The sequence below is a fragment of the Meriones unguiculatus genome, chromosome 9, assembly GCF_030254825.1.
Source record: "Meriones unguiculatus strain TT.TT164.6M chromosome 9, Bangor_MerUng_6.1, whole genome shotgun sequence".
Classification (NCBI taxonomy): domain Eukaryota; kingdom Metazoa; phylum Chordata; class Mammalia; order Rodentia; family Muridae; genus Meriones; species Meriones unguiculatus.
In genome coordinates, this window is record NC_083357.1 from 67,562,071 (window position 1) to 67,585,207 (window position 23,137).

The 23,137-nt window shown below is 46.7% G+C and overlaps 1 long non-coding RNA gene across 1 annotated transcript in view; it reads left to right on the plus strand.

Annotated features, from left to right (window-relative positions):
* Positions 1-19,977, plus strand: part of LOC132656630 (uncharacterized) — a 40,710-nt gene extending 20,733 nt beyond the window's left edge. Inside the window, exon 3 of the long non-coding RNA XR_009594347.1 lies at positions 19,228-19,977. This is a non-coding gene — a long non-coding RNA (uncharacterized LOC132656630). The remainder of the gene's footprint in view (positions 1-19,227) is intronic.
* Positions 19,978-23,137: the final 3,160 nt, after the last annotated feature.

The window sequence follows — 23,137 nt, forward strand, 5'->3', positions numbered from 1 at the left end:
CTGGAAAATTCAGAGAGACTCTGCTCTAGGCACCTTTCCATTTTTCAAACCTGGCTTCTTTGTATTCAACATCCACTCATCTACTGTGATTACTCCCCTGACTTCTCCCTGGTTCCTCTTTCTGGTCCTTTCATCCCTTAGGCCCCACACTTGTGCAGCTAGTTGCCTGTTTGATATCTAAGCTGGTTTGGCCCACCTGATCCATGCCTCTGTCTCCTGGGATTCAGGCTGCAAGCAGATTTACACAGAGGCGGAGAGGCTCCCGCCTGGATGCTAAGTTTGATAATGCTGTTACTTCTCTGTAGCCCACTCAGATGTTCTGTGTGGCTGGGTCTCAGTCTTTCTCCCTGCAGAATGGATGGTGCTGCATAATCCATTCTGTCAAAAATGGGTGAAAAACAAATCTGAACTTAATCCCACACACAGAGACCTGGTCTGTTCATTTGCATATAAGCATGGGCCCCCAGCCTTGGCAATTCACATCTTATTATCTGGCTATGTCCGTGGTGATCTCTCCTTAGACTGATCTGGCTAGGTTATGCTCCATCTTCTCTTTGGTCCTAAGGGTCTTTTTTCTTTCATCCTCACTCTAGAGATGCTCCTGGCAGGGACCCACCTTTATCATCACAGCTGCAGGCTTGTTTCCTAGGTGCTTAGCATGACCCTCTGAATAGCTATCCCCAGGACTGGGCCAGGAAAAGGGAGGGTATGCGCATGTGCACCTGTGCACAGTAAGGGGCATGACTCTACCTGCTGATGTAAAGCCAAAGCCCCAACTATATTTGCATGTTCATATACATATTCATATATATATATATATATATATATGTATGTGTTTGGTGTATGTGCATTGACTTTGACCCTCTGTCTCCTTGTTCTCCATCCCAGGCAACTTTCTTTTTCACTTTAAGTCAGTTCTATATGCACTTTATACGATGACCTAGGCAAAAGTTGAAGACTGAGGGACTAGGAGGGACAGAGACAAGTTTTGTGCCTTGTCCTATCTCCTCATCCCTGTTCCCCAAGGCCAGACCCTGGGCCCTAACAAGACCCTGCATTCCTTAGTATTGATGTCTTCCAGAGAAGGCAGCCCTTGTGTATCTCTCTTTAGTTTTTCTCTGTAGACCCAGGAAGTTAGGATGGAAGGCTGCCATTAGTAAGAATGATAGAAGGATCTAGAGAATGAGACAGAGGATCCGCTGGGGATCATGCCTGCCTAGATAGTCCTTTCACCTCTTCCTATTGCCCTCATCTATCTGAGCCTGTCTGCTGCTGTGGCTGGCTAAAGGAGAGGGAACGATGAGACACAGGTGGGGCTGTGTCCTGCTTTCCTGCCTTAGATATAGTGGATCAAGCGAGAGGCAGTTTCTTGCTTGCCTCATGGAGCACATGACCTCATGGCATGGTGGCAAAGATGAATGAATGTGTAGGAGTCAGACACAGGCCAGGAGGACAAAAGTCAAGGTCTGATGGAGTGCCTTGGAAGGGGCAGGGAAGTTTTGGAGGATGCTGTCTGAGCTGCAATATGTCTGTGGTTAGAGAAGAGAAGCAAAGATACCAGAGGCAAATTCACTGAGGAGGGGAGGTGTGGCTCTGCTGACAGGGGACCAGGAGCAGGAGCATGCTCTGAGATTAACCACTTCCCTGGCCCTGGACAGGGAAGGGGTGGAGCTTGACTTCAACTCTTTCTTCAAGACATTGAAGGACAGTCCCAGTGATTTTCAAAGAGCATCAGGGCTCATACAAATATAACAGTGAAAGGGACCAGCATGGTGGTTGGGGTGGAGGCTGTGTGAGTATTCTTTTGGGAAGGCAGCAGTGACAGAAATAAGTGAGAGGAGGGGAGGGTCTCTTTAATTGGCCACAGGCCTCTCTGGCGTCAGTGTGTCCACTTGCCACAAAACTCCCCTAGCGTTGTTGTGAAAAAATGAATGAGATGATGTGAACCTTAAAAATGACAGTGTCAATGTCATGTGTAGTTTTGGTCCATTGTCAAGCAGGAGGGAGAGGGGCAGGGCTGGGTCAGGCCTGAGGGAGGCAAGCAAAGTTCTAGATGTATCATTTAAGGATCTCCCATCTCTCTTCAATTCCATTCTGATCTCCTCACCATGGCCAGGGCCAGGGGGCATCCCTGACAACTTTGAAGCCTTCTGACTGCTGCTCCTTGAGTGTCTCTGTCACCTCAACCAGTGGGAGGTAAGAGCTGGCCTTCACTCATGTGGGAGAGTCGGATACTTCTTGTGGCCAGTGGATTTAATGTTCTCTGAAAGGCCTGCTAGGGATGTTACAGGCCTTGCCTCATGATGATCAAGGCGGCCTGTTCTCAATCACACAGTGGTTCTCAGACCTGCGGTATCAATACTGCCTGGGAACTTGCTGGTAATGTGTGATTTCTCTATTCTCCACTCCATCTAGACTCATAGGATCAGCACTTCTGAGGATAAGTGATTCAGATATCACATTTGTGAGAACTCTGTAGCCTGAGTTGTCTATTGATAAGAGCAAGGGTACATCTGTTGACTGACTGAAACAATTTACCTAAACAGGAAAATATGTGCATATATATATGTACATATACACACATTTATGTATATATATATACACACACACACACACATATATATATATGTATGTATGTTGTCTCTGCTTCTTCCTTTTCACTTTTTTTTTAGTTTCCCTCATCTTTCCTTTCCCTCCTGTCCCAAGATAGGACATATTTCTAGCTCATATAATCCTCAAACTTACATGTTCTGGAAACACATTCCTAAGGCATCTTTAACAAAGACCAAATGGCAACAAGTATTTGAAAAGGGGCCCAAGAGCTATGAATTAAAGAATGTAGGTGCAATTGGTAGAAACTGGCTCCAGCAAGACAATAGAGGTCAACATGAAGACAAGACCCAGAGATAGTGGGGATGTGGGCAAGAAGGGCATATGCCATTAAGAGTGTGAACTGCCCTACTTGCTCAGAAAAGCATTCTGTCAAGTTTGATGCTACTTACTTACTTAATTGCTTTAGTTGTACCATTAACACCTTTACAGGTGAACTAGTGCTGTCACAAAGTTAGTCACTCATCCCCAGAGTGGATAGCTGGTGAAAGATTATGTTCAATATCTTATTCTCAGAAGCCGTCTCATCCTCCTGCTTCCGGCCATGGGAGGATGCCAAGTGTGAGCCTTTTCACCTTGAATATCTGGACTCTGGAAAAGAAGGTTTCTGTTCTTCACAGAAGAGTTCTGTTATAGCAGCACAGACAGACTAAGATGGCAGCTTAAACAATTACTAATTTATTGAATTGAGTGTGTACATGTCTTACAGTCTAGTCATCATGCTCCTGGGAATGAACCCTGCAGAGAGTCCAACAGCATCCCCCCACCATGGATGAAGGGGCATGTACTGAGTGCATTGTGTGTAGTGGAAGGGGCCAGACGGGAGGCAAGGGGACAGACCATGATGGGTGCTCACTATGATATCCTGTGCTTTTTAGAATCAGCTAGCCAGGTAAGAGGGCAACAAGAGAGTGACGACCAATAAAAACAAAACGTAGAATAGTATTCATATGACAATACCATTTATGAACATCCAATATATTCAAAATGATGTTCCATGGTTGATAAGGGTATGTGTGTGCTTAAAGAATGCTGCAGACACCTCTGGATAGGTGCCTATCATAGGTGCCTATGAGGAGGTGTTACTGTTAGTTTCATTTATTTATTTATTTATTTATTTATTTATTTATTTATTTATCTATCTGTTAGTTTTAAATGTCAATGTAATACAACATAGAATAATCCTGGAAAAGAGCACGAATGAGGGATTATCTAGATAAGTTTAGCCTATAGGTAGTCTTTGGGGTGTGTGTGTGTGTGTATGTCTTAGTTGTTAATTAATGTAGTAAGACTTAGCCAATTGTGGGCGGTACCATTCCCTAGACAATGATTCTGGAACTGAATGAATGAAGAGGGAGAGTCAGTTTTCCTGAATAATGAGGTCCCTGAAGGGCTGCCCATGATCCAGTAGATGGAGCATATACTGGTAATGTTGAATCGACTCCATGGGTTACAAAGAAGAAAAGAACACATGGAATTGGGAGGGAATAATGGTGGTGAAGATAGGGGAAGAACTGGAGGGAGGGACTGGGGCATACTTGATCAGAACACATTCTATGCATGTATGAAATTACTAATAAAAGGAAGAATACAAGAAACAAAAAGAGTGTAGAAAACCAGCTTCAGCACAAAAGCAGAAGGAACAAGCAGGCAGCACAGGTCCATTTGTTTTTCTCTGTTCTCTGGATGTGATGTGACTAGCTGCTTGAGTTCCTGCCTTGGCCTCCCGTGAGTGATGGGCTTTTAACCTGGAACTGTAAGCCAAACAACCCTTTTCTCCCCTATGTTGCTTTTTGTCAGGATGTTTCATTACAGCAACAGCAATGAAACCAGGACAGATGGAGTGGGGACAGGGTTGAAGGGGAAATAACAGCATACACAGGAGTCTTCCACAGATTAGAAGCAATCTGGCAATATGTTGTACACAGAGAAATGCTCGGTGGAGATATGGTCAAAAATAAGAAAAGAAAGAAGCTGGCATTTCTCTGAAGATGACTTACAGCTAGAGAAGGGCCTAGTGAAGGAAGAGTGAACTGAGCACCCAGAGGAGAGTGTTTCTCCTGAAATTGGCTCTGATCATTTGGTCTTTGGAAAATGGGAACAACACACTTATGACAGCTGTGCCCCTTTTTACAGGGTGATCAGCCTGTCGTGGGCATTCACAATGATCTGGTTTTCTTCATTTCCTTTTGGTAATACTCTAGGAGCTGTTCAGTACCCTTCAGAGGAGTGTATGCATTCAGCCACAGGTTAGAATCAGAGTGGGTTAGGCTGGTAGACACTGAGGTACACAGCCTGGTGTCTGGGCTCCCTTTTTGGAAAATAAGTGAGTTTTTTTTCACACGTAGCCCAAAGCGGAGAAAACAGGATCATTAACTCCACTGTGTCTTAGTCTCTTCAGCCGGTATAATAACAGCGCCATAGGCTGAGACAACAACATTCATCTCTCATAACTCTAGAGAAACCCAAAATCTGGGAAATGCAAGATCAAGGTGATGGTGGCCTCTGTGTCTGCTGAGGGCTTGCTTTTGGTTTACAGATAACTATCTTCTTGCTGTGTTTCAACAAGGAGAAAAAAACGTCAAGCAAGCTCTTTGGGGACTCCTCTGTATGAACATTAATCTCATGGTGAGGCTCCACCCTTATGACCTTGTCACCTTCCAAAGACCCCATCCACCGATGCCATCACACTGGGGGAATTTCAATACATGAATTCTGGGATAACATAAATATTCAGTCTATAGCACAAATACACAACTTCAGCATTTATCAACGCATGCACGTTCATCAGTGTTATTGATAAGAGGGGCTTGAGGATAAGAATTTCTGTAAACTAGTTCCAAAGGCTTTAGAACCACATGGTTATATGTGGTCACACTAAATCCACTTTTTGAATGAGGTTTTTGGTTTTTGTATATGTGTGTGTTGGGGGGGGAGGTGGTGGTCTTAGTTACTGTCTTAGTTGCTTTTCTTATTGCTGCACTAAAATACTGTGACCAGAAGCAAGTTATGGAAGAAAGAGTTTATTTTGGATGCAGTTCCAGAGGTAGGAATCTATAATTGTAGGAGAGGCATGACAGTCGGTGGCTGGAGCTTAAAGGTCACATCTTCAACAGCTAACACAAAGAAGAAGCAGACAACTGAAGTGGGACAAGCCAATGGTCTCTCAAAGTCTGCTTTAATGACCTACTTCCTTCATCAAGGCTCCATACCCTAAAGGTTTTACAATCTCCCCAAACAGCACCACAACCGGAAACCAATTGTTCAAATACATGAGCCTATGGGGACACTTCTCCTCAAACCACCATGGTTAGTTTTGTGTCACTATGACCAAAAAATAATTTAAGGGAGGAAAGATACGTTTTGGCTCACAGTTTCAGAGTGTTAGTTCTATTGTTGCTTGAGCCCTAGGCAATTGAAAAGAAGGTCATAGCAGCAGGAATGCATGGTGGAAGATGGCTATTCAGTCCAAGACAAGACAGGAAGCAGAGATTGACAAGAAATGGTTAGGGATAATATACCACTAAAAGCCTACCTCCCTAGGAAGTGGCCTTCTTCTTCTACCTCTCAGAGTTGTGAGAACCTCCTAAGCCACCAGCTGGGGACCAAGCATCCAAAATGTGAGTCTGTGCAGGTATATTTCTGAATCAAGCCATAACAGATAACAAGGCTTTATATCTGTACAGAAGAGTAAGTCTTACACGCACTTCTTTTACATATATTTCACTCACTTCTCTCAACTGCCAGGGAGGCGATATTATTATCTCCATCTTGGTGGGGAGAAGACTGAAGTCTAGAGAGGTGAAGTGATGTGTGTGATGTCACATTGTCTGGGTTGTCTCTGGCTCCCCATTGTGCCCTCTCCTCTGTGTTCTCCCTGAACAAAAGCAATGGGAATGATGGACATTGCCTCCACATCCATCACCCAGGAATGTGTTGATCCGCTGTTTTGTTCCCTTTAGAGGAGCCCATGGGTCTTACTTGCTGGGTTTTATCCCTCAATGCCTCTGGGATAAAGGGGACCAAGACTGTAGCCTCCATTTTGTGAGTCCCACTCTGTCCCTCTTGGAACTTAGTGCTAGCTCTCCATGGTGTGTCCCACTTAATGGGACATGGAGAACTTCGGAAGCAACCCAGAAAACAGGAGCCGTACATACAGTTCCACCATGCCCATCTCAAGGCTCAGCCTTATCTTCTAGGCATGGTTCTAGGGAAGAAGCCTGGGGAGGCCATGGTGGTGGAGTAGGGAGGGGAGGCCCTCAGGTGTTCCTGATTTCTTCCAGGATTTTTTTTTTTCCTTTTGGCTGCTTATTTCATGCATGGACTCTTATGGCCCCTGTCAGCCTGTGTGAGGTTTCTGGGTCTTCCCCAGGGGATATTCAGCTCCAGGGCAACCAACTCTAGGTTCCTGGAACAGATCTTTCCTTTTTAGCCACCACCCTCCATAGTGACCCACTTTTGCCACCAATATCCACGGGCACTTTGGTCACTTCCCCGAGTTGATTTTCTGAAGAATAGGCTCCCATCTCTGTTCCTTTAGCTGCGGTCTGAAAGCTCCTCGCACAGACATCACGCATCTTTGGAGGTGGGAAGATTTCTAAGGCCCCAGGGCTACTGAATGGGTACCTGTGGCCTGTGACCTGACCTTTGCTTGGTTGTGAGGCAGTCTGTGACTTTTGAGTCTGTCAAGACAAGGGGCGGGAGAGGTGGGAAAGATGACCATCGTGTTGGGTGATTCAGATTCTATAAACAAGATGGAAGGATCACACCAACACACCGTGAAGCTAGAGGTCTAGATGGCGTGCCTTGAGGGAGCCGGTGTCTGCAGCTGTGGGGTCGGCCTCGAGAATTTCTGTTCTGTGACTGTAATGGATGAGGAGGACTAGACATTCAACAGGACCAAGGCTTACTCCTGCTGCCTTCATCTGATTTTTGCTTTGTAACTGAGTGTCACAGAATCTTTTAAAAAAGAATACAGAATTTGTCTTCTTTAAAAATCTGTAGGTTGGTGGGTTGTGGATTTAGCTCAGTGGTAGAGTGCTTGCCTAGCAAGTGCAAGGCCCTGGGTTTGGTCCTCAGCTCTGAGAAAAAAAAAATAGAAAGGATAACTGGGCTGGAGAGATGGCTCAGAGTTTAAGAGCACTGGCTGCTTCTTCCAGAGGACCTGGGTTCAATTCCCACCACCCACATGGCACTGCCTGTTACTCCTGTTTCATTCAGACATACAGGCAGGCAAAACATAAATGCACATGAAATTAAAAAAAAAATATTTAAAAAATCTGTAAGTTGGGAAGCCCAAGAGCATGGTGCCAGTATCTGGCAAGGGCCTTCTTGCTGTATTATAACCTGGTGGAGGGCATCACACCATGAGATAGGGCAAATATCTCAGGTCTTTCTCATTTTTATATACTTTATGCACCATAGTATATAGGAATACTGCCCCAACCAGTAGGAAAACAGCATAGAAGGGTGAGATTCATAGGAGTCTTGTTCATGGTCTAAGGAGGTCCTGTCTGCCTGGGACCACACAATGTCCAGCAGAGCAGAACCTGGGAGGTTCTGGTAGGCAAAACTATCTGTTTCTAGACCCAGGCAGCCTGTGAGACATGAGGTTGCTGGGCATCAGGAAGTAGCACTGAATGATGTGGTCTAGGTCACCCCTGTAGAGAGGGGTCAGGGCATCGTACGGTTCTCAGGGAATAATAGTACCTGTCTTCCCTGCTGCCGTGGACCTGAGATGCCTCTTCGGACACTCTCCCCACCTCCCACGCATGCTCCCACCCTCTGGAGCTTAGCTTCACACACAACCAGGATAACTATGTGGTACTTCGGTTGTCCTGGAGATTAACTGAGGAAGAACAACTTGCCCTTAATGGGATGTCGGGGACTGAGAGTTCTTGCTCATGAAGGCTCCTTCGTCTACCTACTGTCTTAGCTCTCTTAAAGGGCAGCACTGCCACTGGCTGGGGAACGGAGGCCTCTCTGTGTGCTCACCTGCATGGCACGACTGTGGAACAGTTCTTAGGACAAGGCAGCACCAACATGACTGTGTGAGATCTCTTCCCTGGGATGTGGGGAAAGCCTGGAAGGGTCAGGGATGTGGCTGAGTTAGTCTCTCTCTGTCTTCTCATTGCCCTGGCTCATAGGAGAGGCTCCACACATTTCCCCAAGAATGAATGAAAGCATGTAAACACTTCGTAAATTGCAAAGAATTTACCAAAGTTACTTAATATGCTTCTCCAGAGAGTACGCCTGGGGCAAACACTTAGAGGAGGAAATGGAGCTGGATTTCAAGGTGAAGGCTGGAGCTGGTCCTGTGGGGGTAGTTTTCAGGGGAGGAGGTGGAGGCCATACATGCATGCGTCTTTCCTGCTGTTTCCCTCTGCTCTCAGGGTTCTGCAGTGATGCAGCCTGTGTCAGCAACCCACTCATCTTCTTTTCATGTGAAATTTGCTGTCCCCTCCCCTGTAATGCTTTTTCTGATTATAAAATCAATTATTGTAAAACAAACAACAAGGAAATGTTTCACATGGAATGTGAATGGTCTCCATCCATCCATCCATCCATCCATCCATCCATCCATAGGCCAGATAAGGTATATCTTTCTAGATATTTTTCTGGATGCATGCACCAACTTATTTACTTTATTTATTTATTCGTTTTTCAGAAGCACAGCTTGGTAATTTTCTTATATCACCTAGCAACATATCATGGACATTGTTATTTTTTAAATCTATACTGCATTCGTTTTAATGGCCATTGATGTCCTGCGCTATGCACCATGCGTTGCTTATTTAACCAGTCCTCTGCTGATGGGCCCTGGATTGGGTGAAATGGAAATTGCATTTTGAAGGAGTGAGTGTGGGGGGGGTGATGGCTGGCTGGAATAAAGGCTTTCTTAATGGTAGCATTCTAGGTAAGATATGAAGCAATATTCCTCTCCCTCTGCCTTCCATCTCTCCTCCCCCGCCCCGTGCTGCTGTTTTTGAGAAGGCAAAATGATCTACCACTGAGTCCTCCAAACCTTTGGTCTCCATTCTCAGAGTAGGCAAGAGGGTACCTTAGGTCCTGAGCTTTCTTCACCCACCATTCTCCTTCTCCATAACTGCTAGCCTGGCCCCTTGCCTGGTGGGATTTGGCTGCTTACCTGCTGGGCTCAGACCTTTTGTTTGCTCAGCTTGGGTTTTGGCAGGGGGTTTTGACTCACTGCTGGGGGCTTAGGGGAGGACAAACAGTGGAGGTGAGGACCAGATGGAGCTAGGAAGGTAGTGGCTTGTTGGAGAGAGAATGATTAGAGGAGAGGTCATGCCATCCCAAGAGTTGGCAGCCAAGAGGACAGCACTGTTGTTTGTCATGATATTTGGCATTTGGGAAATTCAATGATGCAAACAAGGCCTCCTGCTCTGGTGCCTATGAATATTCATGAGGTGTTTTCCCCCTGGAGCAGCTGGGAATTCCTCCAGACTCTTTAACCAGCTTCTTTCTCTACTGCAGGTCTAGGTTCTGATCCTTCTGTATTCTGACTTTCCTTTCCCCACATTTCAATGCATCCTCCAATTTTTTTTGGGGGTAAGGCAGAGGCAGAACAAAAGAGGTCATTCCTGGGGTCCCCAGCTGGTAGATTTGTTATCTGACATTTCTGGTCCTATTTCCCCCTTTTCTCTTTGGAAACTCAAGACCACGGTTATCATCAGGAAAGAAACTGAGGCGAAAGGTGGAGAAAATTACAGGACACTGGACATAATCTTAGATGTGGTAGAGAACAAATGGAGAAACAGGCTAACAGCATAATTGGCTAGCACATGTCACCTGGCAAGATAACAGAATGGTTGATAAGCCAGAAGCTTGACAACTTATGCTCCATGCACCTGTAAAGCCAGATCAGTTCACTTGCTGCGCCCCTGACGTACCCAGGTCTCATGGTTCATCTCGGATTTGGAACCACCTGGGAGATACAGCTCAGGGTTTATCTGTGTGTGCATTTCCAGAGGAGTTTAACTAAGGCTGTGACTTGCTCTGTGCGTGAGTGGCACCATCCAATGGGCGGAGGTCTTACAGAAAGGGGGTGGAACACCAGCCTTCATTTCTCTCTGCCTCCTGACACATTGTGACAGGGTGCCTCATGCCTCTGCCACCACAACCTTGTTACCTTCCTTGGCATAATGGGCTGTCCCCTCAAACTGTTTCCTTCTTGGAGCCTGCCCTCTGCACCACAGCTGCCTCTCATCCCTGGACCTTGCAGCTCTATTTGGTTCCCAGCCACTCATTGCCATACTTGGCATAGATGTCCTACGCCATCAGTCTTTATAGAGGGCATGGGCTTCCTAAACTTCAGGTGGGGCTCTTTTGGAGTAGCCATAGTTGTGTGGGTTTGGTTCCTGTGACTGGCTTATAGGGAACACAGGAATTAGAATGCGATGCAGAGAAGAAAGATAAGCCACAGGTCATCACTGGGCCATTGGGTTTACACTTTCTTTTAATCACAGCCACCGAAACTTTTTCTCAGATGAAACCTTACCCATAGCCTTGCAAATAAAACTGCAATAGCAAGTCTGTTTAGGCGTGGGTGAGATGAGAGGCCTGGATTCAGCTCTTCAGCCTCCATGACTAAGCAGGTAGGCTCTGAAACTACACTCCTCATCTGACTCACTTTGCAGATGAAGGGAGAGGGCTCAGGTAGGAAAGAAGTATGCTTCAAGTCATCCAGCCTGGTAGTGGCAAAAAGTAGAATTAGGGATGCCCTGGTAGGGAGCTTGCTGCTTCTGAGAACCTCTCAGTGCTCAGTATATCTTTTCTCTCCTCTTCTGGGCTTCTGGGAATTCCATCTGAAACCCTGATGAGAGGTCCCTGGGCACTTGAGGATGTATATTGGCAAAAAGGAGGGTGTGGAGAAGAGGCAGGCAGAATGAGATCTCTTGAGAGAGGGTTTTTATCTAGTCTGGGGTTTGTGCAGACCCAAGAGGATGATCAAGGATGACTCAGCTGAGACTGAAGGGTTCGTGGATTCTGACTCAGTCCTTGGTTCCTATTTCAGCCTGATCGAACTGCTGGGTATCTCCCGGTTTCTCTGTTCCCCCATCTGGAAGCTAGTGGTGTTCTCAGCTTTTTCAGCCTAGTGAAATTGCTGGAGGGTGGGTGACATGTGCTTTGTAATCAAACTATAAGAGTCTGGACAAAACAGAACAAATCTATCTATCTATCTATCTATCTATCTATCTATCTATCTATGAGCAAAAGAAAGAGCGTAACTACGTTCTGTGTGGGGATTTGCTTCATTTCAAATGAGAACTGCCCAAGACTGGCATGAAGGTAGCCTGGGGAAAGTGGGAGGCAGTGGCCTCTGAGTGCAGAAATGGGTGGGGGAGAACATCAAAAGCCTTTAGTATTCAGGCCAAGAGCATGAGCTGCTTGTGGCTGTATAAGAGTGCAAGTTCTTCCCACCTCTCCTCAGGATGCTTCCAGGAGGGAGAGATGCATCCATTACAGGCCCTTTAGTGTTTGTGGTCAGTATCCCTGGTCACTTAGCACATCTACCATTGGTCTTGTCATGAAAGATCCTCAAGGGTTCCTAAGTTTCAGGACATGACATTAAGTGTCTTCTATGGCTTTCAAGTGATTGTACCCTGCCACTAAAATTTTGTTTCTCTAGAATCTAAACTTCTGAAATTACCTACCCGTATGCTACAGCATGCCATCTCCATCCCAGAGTCTTCGTTTCTTTATCTGTGAAATGGGAGTGTAGGATTGATGAAAGATGTTGGACTTAATTATTACCAAGGATAGCATAGTCCAACATTTATGTTTCAAGTCTGAGTTCTTATAGAAGTGACTCTCTCCTTCTCTGATAGTTTAGCAGCTCATTTCCAAGGCAGTCCTGCTACCACTGCTTTCACATTTTGCTGAGAGTTTGTCGAGAGTTGATTGTATTCATTGAAGTGGTGCCCATACCCCACAATACAGGTTGGGTAACTTTTCTCACCTGGGAATGTCATATGTGTATGCATCCATTCACTCATTCATTGACCAATCACCTATCCTGTTATCTGTCTCCCTACCATCCATCCATCCATCTAGGCTGCCGCACTTCCCCATCCCCCATCCCCCCATCCTTCTACTGCCTACCCACCATTCATTCATCCATCCATTTACGCGTACATACATGCATTCATCTACTTATCCATCTACTGCCCACCTATCCTTCCACTGTCTACCCATCATCTACCATCCATCTTATAAATGTCTGTTTGTACTGCCCATTACAAGCCAAATTCTCTGCCTAGAAACATACAGAGATGGGAGACATAGCTTCTCTATTGAGAAACTCACTGGCAGAGAGTAAGAGGGCAACAGACAGTAACTATAATACAGAACACAACAGAGTTTCTAAGTTAGATTTGATTCCTGTTTTCGCTACCCACTTCCTAGATACCTGTGTGCTCCTATGTGAGTAACTTAATCCTCTCTGAGCCCATCTTTCTATTTGTAAAGTGGAGATAAGCATACAGGGCACACTGAAGGAAAACAAATTTCATCAAGCATTATTCTTTCTTTGTAAGAAAGGCACAGAACCACAGCATGGTGACACAGGATAGAAGAACATGCTGAGGCTTAGATGAACCAAAGAGGCTTCCTAGCATGGCAGACACCTGAGAGAGGCACACTGAAAGGAGAGGATTCTCTGTGAGCCAAGACAGGAGAACTTAGGGTATTTCCATGAAGGAAGGAGCATGGCTTGATCATAGAGGTGTGAGGAGTGTGAGTTGGGAGCAAGGTGGAGGGAGAACTGGAGGTAGGTGATGAGATCACTGATGCTAGCACTAGCCTTTCTGGGGGTTCACAAAGAGTATTTGAGCAGGAAGAGTGGGATGTGGCTTCTAGGTTCTTTGCTTCCTCTAGGAACCATAAAGTGGGGTCGGGTGCTGCCGCCATAACAATGCGAGGTTCCTGGTAATATCAGCACCAGCTATGCGGACTCTGTTAGCTCCTGCTCATGGTCTGGCTTCAGGGTTCTTAGTAAAAGCAGAGCTTGAGCTAATGATTGTTTCAGCTTTGGGACCCACCACTCATGTTTCTTCTGTAGTTTCTCTCTTGAGCCCACCCCTTCCTGCTTTCCCTTCTTCCCCCCACGCCTCCCCCCTGCACCCTTCACTAGTCCACTTCCTGCAGGCAGAATGGAGAAGCTGATCTGCTCCACCTTGCTTGCCAGGGTCTGGTGGGTTGGCACCTCCTTCCTGGGTGTTGAGCGTTCCAGCTTGGCTGTTAATGAACCACTGCCTGTGGCGGTGCTTCTGGGGATCCCCTCACAGATGTCTACGGGCTGAGATGGCTGCCCCTCTCCCTTTCCCACAGAGCTTAAGGTGAGATGGACAGGGCTGCAAGCTTGGCTGCACCAGAGGTTTATAGTGGTCACCTGGGTGAAACTTGACAGTGGGTAGTCAAGAGGACAATGCAGATCCTTAGGAGGGCAGGGGAATGGACTTCCCCTTGACAAGTGGGGACCTTGTTTTCCAAAGAAGCACACCTGCCTGGCAGTGCCCTCCAGCTGATGCCTGTTGTTGGAAACATCTGTGAGATCTGGGCAAGGGGGAACACTCAGTGGCATCAGGAGATGGGTAAACTGACCCCTCCATTTACCCTACCCCTTCTCCCCTATGGGTCACATAGCCATGACAATGTCAATGAGCAAGACTTGGAGAAGTGCTTCCTACCCTGGGCCATGAAGTCTTCTGGGAAATGCCTTTCCCCAAACAGTCTCTCTTATTACACAGAGCACCCCTATTAACAGCCAGCCACTCCTTCAAGTGACTATAGTCTCTGCTGTCATAGAACTTTAGAAATCAGTGGCTTGCTGATCCCTAGATTGGCCTATGCAGTCACAAGGGAGAAATTCAGGGCTCCCTGGGCTAAGGGACAGGGTCCAGGTAAGGCACAGGAGGCTTATGGCTCTCATCCTTGCTCCCAACCCCAGAGAGCTGATTCCAACTGGGTCAGGCTGATTCCAGAAAGGCTCAGCTCTACAGGGAGAGTGTGGGATCTTCTGCTGGATCCTTGCTTTCTAGAAGGGTTACCTTGATTGGGTAGGTGACTTACCCTTCTTAGCCTATTTCTCAATCATAGAAGCATGGCAAGATCCAAGGATATCCTGTGGTGTGTGTGTGTCTGTGTGTAGGGGTTTTGTTTAGGTTTTTGTCAACTTGTCAAAAACTAGAGCCATCTGAAAGTGGGGACCTCAGTTGAGACAATGCCCCAGGCAGATTGGGCTGTAGGCAAGTCTGTGGAGCATTTTACTGACTGATGATTGATGTGGAAGGGCCCAGCTCTCTGTGGGCAGTGCTGTCCCTGGGCAGGTAGGCCTGCGGTGTATAAGAAACCAGCTGAACAAGTCAGTAAGCCCCAGTCCTCCATGGCCTCTGCTTGGATTCCTGCCTCCAGGTTCCTGCCCTGCTTCCGTTCTTGTCCTGACTCCACTCACGGATGGCGGGTTACATATAGGTATAAGATAAAATCCTTTACAAGTTACTTTTGGATATAGTGTTTATCACAGCAGTAGAACCCCAACCATGTTAGGGATGGAGGGAGGTCAAGAAGACAGGGTCTTAAACCAGTGCTGGTTGACCTGGAGCTTATGATCCTTCTGCCTCTATCTCCTGATTACAAGTATGAACCACTGCACATAGTTTTGGAGTGTTTAAAGCACATAGGAAGTGCCTGGCACATAGGAAGTAGAGAGAGAGAGAGAGAGAGAGGAGGAAGAGGAATGACCTCCTTAGGACAGGGCTTCAATCTGAGGTTCCACGGGGCCCCTATCTTGCTGTCTGCTTATTCTTTGGGCTGCAGATCAGACTATCATCCATACTAAGCCTCTTTATCTCTCCTCTTTCCCTCTCATCTCAGCTCACGTCTGTATCTTTGGACACTGTCAGTTTATCTCCCTGGCTATCTGGCTCAATCTCTTGCTCTCTGCTCATCCTTTCCACTCCCCACCCTTCATCCCCATCCTCCCTCCTCCCTCTGGCTATTTTCTTGCTATCTATCCCATGGCTCCCTGCCGCTGCCCATCTCTACACTTCTATCTGCCTTCTTCAGGACTTTTCCTGGTCTATTTCTTCCCTCCATGTCCACATCCCTGGCCTTTGTTTCTCTCTGCAGCCATGGTAAGAGCTCCTTCCTAGCCTCCCACCCCCATGAGCACCCCACACAGGGAGCCATGGAGTGGAACAATGCAGGCAGAGGGGGACTGAATGCAGTCTCTTGAGGCGAGGGTCAGGCCTGCTAATTTCCCCGCTCTGGGTGGAGGAAGTGGAGGCCTCATTCAATTATGTCACATCCACTCAGCCGCTCCACCCAGATGATGTAGTGCAGCCTGCTCGACTTGCCCTGCCAGGACCTAATGGAGAGAGATCTCCTCCTGCCCAGCTGACCACAGGGCTGTTCTGGAACAGGAATGGGCCCAGCCAGTCTGGCCTTGGGACTCTAGGGCTGTTGTGATTCCCTGCTCATTCTAATTACACCCAACTACCAGGCTCTGGAGCTTGTTCCTCTCACCTTAATCTCCCTGGAATTGGATCTCAGTGGCTCTCATTCCATTACTTCCCTTTCCTCACTGGCTCACTGCCTCCAGAAGCCAGTCTTCTCTGCCTCTGCCCTGTGGAAAGAGGCCCATGGTTGTATTGGTCAGAGATGTGACCAGAGGGACCCAAGACAGCACTGCTTTTCTGGTTTGTCATGCAGATCTGAGGGCACTACAGGGGAGCTTGGTGTCTTGAATCTTCACTGAATCCAGCTGTGCCAGCTGCCATAGAAGATTTCAGAGAAGTCTCACGTCTTCCTCCTTCCCTAAGAAGCTTGGTTCAGAGAGACAAGAGCAGCAAAAGGAAAGAATTACATAAAACTCTTTCCATAAGCAGGTGTAGATTTGGAGATCAAATACTCAGTGAAGAGTGTTTATTGAATGCAGATTCCCTCCCCCCATCCCCTGAGACAGGGTTTCCCTGTGTAGCCTTGGCTGTCCTGGACTCGATTTGTAGACCAGGCTAGCCTTGAACTCACAGGGATCCGCCTGTATCTGCCTCCCAAGTGCTGGGATTAAAGGCTTGTGCGCCCATGACCTGCCTAGGTGCAGGTTCTTTTGTGTACATCATGCCACTGGACCCTCACATCTCCAGTTTCAGTTCATGGCAGCTGAGGCATGGAGACAGTGAGAGGCTTGTGTAGCTAGTGTCAACTGATGTTCAGGGCCTTGAGCCAAGCCCTCCCTTCTTCCTCTCCCTTACAGGCTAATATGCTGGGTGGGAATCTTATGAAACAGGACTCTGTGGGCAGAGGGTTAGAGAGAGGACTGTAGCCCAGGGAGTGAGCAGAGAGGGACACTATGAGAGGTTTGTGGCATGGATGTTTTATGGGGCACAAAGGAAAGGGGGTTAGAGGCCTTGCACAACTCAAAAAAAGACGCTGATCCTCAAAATGTGGCCAAGAAAATCACATGGAGGAGACCAGTAAGCAGACCAATACAATGAGGTGAGTTGTGCCCCTCAAAATGTATGTCAGTGATGGAAGTTCAGCAGTGGGATACGTGGTTTTATTGGGAAGTCAGCTGTTTGCAGATGTAATGATCTCAATGGGAGAGCCCCTGGGATTCAGCATGGGTCCCAAGTTCAATGACTGATGCTGTCACATGAGAGCAAATGTCCTTGTTGTATACTTGAGCATCTTTTGGATATATGCATAGGAGTGGTATAGCTGGATCTTGAGGAAGTGCTATTCCTAATTGTCTGAGAAAGCACCAGATTGATTTCCAAAGTGGTTGTACAAGTTTATATTCCCACCAGCAATGTAGGAGGGTTCCTCTTTCTCCATATCCTCTCCAGCATGTGTTGTCACTTGAGTTTTTGAGCTTAGCCATTTTGATGGGTGTAAGGTGAAATCTCAGGGTTGTTTTGATTTGCATTTCCCTGATGACTAATGAGATTGAACATTTCTCTAAGTGTTTCTCTGCCATTCGATGTTCCTCTATTGAGAATTCTCTGTTTAGCCCTATACCCCATTTTTTTATTTGGGTTACTTGATTTGTTGCTGTTTAACTTCTTAAATTCTTTATATATTCTGGATATTAGCCCTCTGTCAGATGTAGGGTTGGTGAAGATCCTTTCCCAATCTGTAGGCTGTTGTTTTGTTCTGATGACAGTGTCCTTTGCTTTACAGAAGCTTTTCAGTTTCATGAGGTCCCATTTATTGATTGTTGCCCTTAGAGCCTGTGCTGTTAGTGTTCTGTTCAGGAAGTTGTCTCCTGTGCCAATGAGTTCAAGACTCTTTCCCACTTTTTCTTCTAATAGGTTTAGTGTCTCCATTTTTGTATTGTCACATGAGAAAGGACAGGAGAGATATAACAGAAAGGAAGGCCACAGAAAAGAGAAGCGATTACTATCACCATCCAAAGAGTGTTGGGTATTTCCAGAAGAGGCAGAGAGGGCTCTCCTTGTGAGCTTTGGAAAGGAGTTCAGCCTACCTGTATTTTGATTCCTGATTTTTGGCTCCCATAGTTGAGAGAATATATTCCTATTGCTCTAAGCCACCAGTTTGGGAGGATTTATCCAAGGAGAGCTGTAAGCAGGAAAGGTCAAGGGCCCACTACTACTGCCAGGGAAGATTAGGATTTACCACTTCCCTTCTGAGAACCCCTGAGGCGTATGGGGCTTCCCACACAGGATTTACACAGTAAGACTGGCTGATAATCCAGCTTCTTGCTCTTTGCTATTGGCCAGGGAGGACACATGAATTTCCGAATAAGGGGTCTCTGGTCTCTGGGTGGTACTTTTAGGCAGAAACAGAAAGCAGGTTCTACTTCATCTAGGTAGTCAGGCCACAACCTGGGAGAAGAGGTTTTCCTAGAAATATGCTGTGGTTTGAATATTGTTTAAGTCTTCCAAGGATTAAGCATTGGAAGCTTGGGCTCCAGTATGGTGATGTGGAGAGGAGGGGCCTGACACAGGGTCAATAGGTCATTGGGGGTGCTTTCTTTGGTGGATGGTGGTTCTGCTGTGGTGCCATCTGAAAGAAAGACAACTGTTCTGAACTTCTACTCTCCCAGAAATCACCCCTAAGGCCACTTCCTTGCGCATAACTGTGGGCTAAATAAAGTAAGGGTTTTGCTCTGGGCAAGAAGACTTCATCCAGGTCAGTTGTTCTTTAAAAATGAGTGTATTTTCCAGCTTCACTTCTTCCCTAAGCTAACCTTAAATGACAAATAGGACTCGTGCCTTCAAGTATTAAGACCCGTTTTCCTGAGTGGTTCTGGGATCTGTTTCCAACCTGAACTTAAAGGGTAGAATTAAGCAAGATAAGCCTGTGTTTTGTTTCTAGTGATAACCGTTAGAAATCTCAGTGGGCATTGCTGACAGTGGAGGGAGAAGTAATTTAACATAGGGGCAGGAACGCAGAGCTCTGGACTGGCTCTTCCCGTTGGAGGTTGGGCACATGAATGAGAGCTGAACAGTGGAAATATGTTCCATGCTGGGGAAGAAAAGAGACTGTGGGCCACTTACTTGACCACAGGCCTCAGAGCCTAGAATGTTCCTTTTTCCTGACTTTTGATTGCAGCTTTTGTTTTTTCCTCTGCAGATGGAGTGATGCTGTTGCACCTACCCCGCTCCTCTGAGTCATTCTCTTTACCAGAGACTTCCAAAGTGGGACCCAGGCAACCTTCAGCTGTTGGAAGCCCCTGTCTTGTTCCCAGTTGGTCTTGAAGGTTGCCTTTGATTCCCTTTCTTTTAATTTATTCTTTGAGAATTTCATAAACATATTCAACGGAATATGATTGCATCTATTCCCCATTTCTTGAACTCCTGCTAAAAACCCACAGCACAGCCCTCTACCAAAGTCATGTCCTTATTAATAACCCACTAAGTCCAATTAGGGCTGTTTATTTGTGCATTGGATGTGGGCCCATTCATGGATGCATGGGCAACCCACACACCAAAGAAGAATGATTCTCCCTCTCCCAAAAGTCATCAGTTGCCAGTGGTTCCCTGTTAGTGGTGGGGTCTTAAGAGCTCCTTCTCCATTCAAGCTAGAATGTTGGCTGGCTTGATCTTGTCTGGGTCTTGTGCAGGTAACCACAGCTGCTCCCGAGTGCATGAAATCCCATGACTGGTGAGGTCACGGACCCTAGGGATGAACTTACTTTTGTTATTTTGCTATATTGTCATGTTGTCAATATTTCCTTCTAAATATTTGTGTTTATACCCATAGACCTGGGCTGCTTTCAGTTTTGGTCAGAGAAGCTTCTTTTTGTGTTGGGCAGCAGTCAATGCATAAACTCATAACTGGTCAAAACTTTGAGAATAAATGGCTGTGAGTGCTCAGCTTTCAATGGGGCATCTTTGACTGTTTTCTTTTCGAACACTTCATTTCCTCGACGTTGACCCTTTTAATTCCCTCTTATCTGGGTGAACACCTAAAGTTGGTGCACATATGCTTCTGCATGTGAGCTGTGTACATTGAACAAACCCACTACTTTCCATCCATCTGCACAGCCACTGCCTTTCCTCCTTGAGGGACATTTAGAGCAATGAAGTCACCATGATGGTTTTTAGAGTCATGTCCAGCCAACACTTGTTCCATTTCCAACCTTTCTCCCACATCTGTTCATGTTCTCCCTTAGGACTAATCCACTATAGCTTCCCCTCCCCAACTGTACTTTTAAAGGGCCTGGAAAGACCCAGCTCAACCATAGGTAGGGGACACTGAGGCTGTCCAAGGTCACATGGCCAGGGCTTGGCAGAGCCAGGACAGGGCCTGGAACCAGTCTCGATATTCAGGCAGGCCTCCACACTCCTTGAATAGGCTTTGCTAAACATCTGCTTTCGACTTTCCTAGTAGGGCTTAAGCTGGCTCCCAAGGGAAGTGGAGTATTTTTACTAGGAGTGTATAGTGGTGAGTGACTGAAGGAGGCACATGTAGAGGCTTGTGTTTGGGGGCTCCAGGTTACTTACCTGTTGCACTATCACTTCGTGTGTCTTGCACACTTGCATTCAGGGCATGTGTACAAGCAACCTGCCCCTAACAAAGTCTGGTGGTACTGGATCCCCAAGCTTCTATCTCCCCTTTCTCTTCCCTAGAGTTCCCCCTCACTCCCGAAGTCCCAGCATCTCACTGTGTTCCGGAATACTGTGTGCCTTAAGGGCTTCTCTCTCCAAATGTCACAGTGACCTGGTACTTACTGCAAACTTCCCTCCTGGTCCCCGGCACCTGCTTTGCCTGCTCTTGTGGAACCCCCTGTCACAACTCTCTACTCTCCTGGGTCTCTCTGACTTTTTCTGCATCTTTCATCTGTCTGGCCTAGCATCCTTTGCTATTTCCTTTGACCCTTGTGGAGCTCATGCCTCAGACCTGCTGATTCTCCAAATGATGAAAGGTATAGGCACATCTGTTCTCCAGCCGTTGTTCTGTTCCCTTAGTTGACTCTGGCTGGCCACTGCCATACTCTACTTCATGTGGAACAAGAAGATTGGCAGAAGCTTCTGGCCTTTTATACAGTTGCTCTTTCACCTGAGGGCTCCTCTCCAGAGGCTCACTGTCTCTCCCCACCCCCATGCCACCAGTGTTGCATGCGAAACCTTTGCAGTGTCTCTAAGAACAGAGGACAATTAGCTAGGTCGATCCATTCCACAGTGAGCACATATTTCACAGCGGCATGTTGCGAGCCTCAGGAATATACAGTTTTGGTCAATGTTTAAAAAAAATGAGAGGAAAAATTAGAGGGAACTGTAATGGTGAAAACGAGAGGTGTCTTGTTCCTGTCTGAGCTCAGAGATAAGCAGGCAAGGAATGGCCTCAGGGCACTCTACAGCAGTCACCAATTATTCAGGGCCAAGGTCAGCAGGCTTTTTCTGTAAGGAGCCAGAGAGGAAGTGGGCTCCCCATAGTAAAGGAAGATCTGTAGCCACTTTTGTGGCCTCATGGTCTGTCGTAATGATTTGACTCAATCACTATAGAGTGAAAACAGTTATGTCCCTCCAAATGTGTGTGTTGAAGTCTTGTTTGAGTGCTTCAGAACGTACCTACACGCAGACAGGGCCTTTAATGAGCTAATTAAGTTGAAATAAGGTCACCATGCTGGACCCTAATCCAAAGTGACTGGTGTCCTTATGGAGGAGATTATGACACAGGCGTGCACAGAGGTAGGACCATGTCAGGACACAGGACAAGAAGAGAGACCTCAGATATATTCAGTCCTGACAACATTTTGACCCTAGATTATCAGCCTCCAGAACCTGGAGGAAAATACACTTCTAGTCTGCAAGCTTCCTAGTCAGTAGCATTTTGTTATGGTAGCTCAAGTCTGTAAATGAGTGGGTTCACCTGCGCTCATGAACACTGAAATTTGAATTTTGTATTATTTTCACACATCACCATTTGACCACTTAAAAATGCAAACAAAACAAAACAAAAAAAGCAATGCCTCCTTCCCTCCCCAAAATAGAGCTAGTGAATGCTGTGACAAAAAATGGATTATGGGGCAGAACTCATTCTTTTTTGCAGGAGGCAGGGGTTTAGCTTCTGCTCCCATTTTCCTGCCAAAGCTGCAAAGCTGTGGGTGCTGCTGAAACTGTGAATGTTTTTCTCAGATATTTCAGTTTTTTCTTCATGGCCGGAACACTCTGGAATCGTATCATGAGAAACCTTGTCTCCAGGAATTGTGACCCCCTTGTTCATAGACTGTCTCTCCTGTCCAGTCTCTGGGCACAGGACTAAAGGCCTTTTATCCAAATGCCTAGAAATTAGGTTTCTGACGTCTGCTGTTAGCCCTGTGGGCTGTGCAGAACTCTATGATGGCAGACTCCTATCCCATCTGTCCCTGGATGATGCTGTTTCTGGTTCCCAAGATGCTCCCTTTGGTAGATAGAAGGCAGCCTGTGCAGGTTGCTGCCATCTCTTAGCTCTTAACTGTCTGGGAATGAGGTTGTAAGTCAGGGGAAGAGACAGGAGACTTCTCCCCTATTGGTCCTTGTATGTTTGAGTGTCGTTCCTATGCTGGGCTTGGGGGTCTGCATGAGGAAGCCCAGCCTTGCTTGTATGTCTTGAGGCCTATGAAGAAAACCAGCATTCAGAACAGGTCTTAGGCTCTAGAGCCATCCCTCTGGTCAGTTAAAACAGGACTGTGGAACTCAGGAACCAGGTAGACCCTTCCCATCTCACCAAGGGAAGAAAAACCAGGCCAGAGAAGCCCATAGCCCACCTGCTGTGTAATCAGAAGCTTGCAGTGGTCCCTCCTGAAGCACAGTTTGTGTGGCTGCTGGAGAGGGGTCTCAGGAGTGCTTCCTGGTCACAGCCTGCCAGGAGCACCAAGTGTCCATGCTCTTTCCTGACTCTTTCCTACCCCCTGTTTCTAGGCCTCGACACATTTCTGTTCCTGTTGCTTCCGGTGCATCTCCTCTCCTTCCTTCTGGCACAATGGTAGTTGAGGCAGAACATGAGTTCTGCTTCTCAGAGGCCTTCCTCACCACTGAGTCTCTTCTTGGCCTCAGAT